This window comes from Octopus bimaculoides, chromosome 13, assembly GCF_001194135.2.
Source record: "Octopus bimaculoides isolate UCB-OBI-ISO-001 chromosome 13, ASM119413v2, whole genome shotgun sequence".
NCBI lineage: Eukaryota > Metazoa > Mollusca > Cephalopoda > Octopoda > Octopodidae > Octopus > Octopus bimaculoides.
This window is the reverse complement of record NC_068993.1, coordinates 61298830-61300240: the sequence shown is the minus strand read 5'-3', so window position 1 is coordinate 61300240 and position 1411 is coordinate 61298830. Positions and strand designations below refer to the sequence as shown.

At 33.2% G+C, this 1411-nt stretch overlaps 1 protein-coding gene across 3 annotated transcripts in view; it reads left to right on the top strand.

The window, feature by feature from the left end:
* The window catches only part of LOC106884298 (small ubiquitin-related modifier 3), a 13503-nt gene that overhangs the window by 10254 nt on the left and 1838 nt on the right, over positions 1 to 1411 (top strand). The gene's annotated exons all lie outside the window — the stretch shown is intronic.

Below are 1411 nucleotides of genomic sequence, written 5' to 3'. Positions count from 1 at the left end.
ATGTTCAACCGGTACTTTGTTTTGACTTTGAAAGGCAAAGTCAACCTTGGTGGGATTTGAACACAGAATGTAAAGATGGACGGAATGTCGCCAAGCATTTTGTCTGCTGCACTTTGATTCTGCCAGCTTGCTACCATTATTTTCATTAATAATGGTTTCAAAATCTTGGCACCAGACCAGCAAGTTCAGGGGACTGGGGTCAAAGTACAAGTCATGTACTTTGGCCCCAGTACATGAATTGTACTTCTTGTATCAACCATGAAAGCATGAAAAAGCAAAGTTGACCTTGGTGGGATTTGAAGATGTATGAAATGTCGCTAAGCATTTTGTCTGCATTAATGATTCTACCAGTTTGTCACCTTAATTTCATTAATAATATTACCGACTCTTGATTCTAAACTTAAGGTATTAATTGCCATGTTGTTTTGAAAAAAAAAAAAAGAATAAAATGAAACACACTTGGTTAAACAGGAAGGCTTTTGAGAGTCCTTTCTGAAATGATGCTAAACTTTATTTCTTGTACAGAATAAAAAAAATTTTTTTTTTTATACTCTCGACCAATACTTGTGATACGATGTGGTTTAAGGACACAGCAACAGTTGTGGCTACTTATACAGTTATGTCCTTATGGTATTATTTGAGAATCTGGATGTTTTGCTATAATTATCTTTCTAATTGAACTGAAATTAGTAATTTTAAGAACAAGTGGACATTACTTCAAGAAAATGCTGAAAAAAACCAGTTTAACCCTTTAGCATTTAAAAAGCAACCGTGTCTGGCCAAAATATTCTTCCTGTTGTATGTTCAGATGTCATCATTGAAATCTCAAAGCTACAAGACAATGTGGATAAATAAGCATTACATTTGACAGAATGATCTGGATGCTAAAAGGTTAAACATAAGTTCATAACTCCCAGTCCCTAGTCTTCACTTGTAATAGCTGTCATTTCAGTAATTAATAAAACCTGATAACTTGCCCACTTGAGACAATCCAACTTACAATAATAATTGTAATTGGCAGTATTTATCACCAGCATCTCTAAAAGATACGGTTTAGTTTGGAATTTGATTGCAGAGCTTAGTTCATGTTGAATAATAGAATATCAGTAATTTCTTTCTATTCTTAAAAATAGTTTGTTTGTAACCCCAACCCTTTCCTGCAGTTTATTGCTTGGTCCACCTGATGTATAGATATGTTAACACATAGTACTCTTTTAATCTTTTCAAATTAATCTATAAATTTTATTTTCTCATGATTCATACATGTTGATCTGCTGATTGTGATTAGTTCTAATAATGCTATGGATTAATTAATCTGCGTTGTCAGTATAAGAAGTACCACTGCTGATTGTGATTAGTTCTAATAATGCTATGGATTAATTAATCTGCGTTGTCAGTATAAGAAGTACCG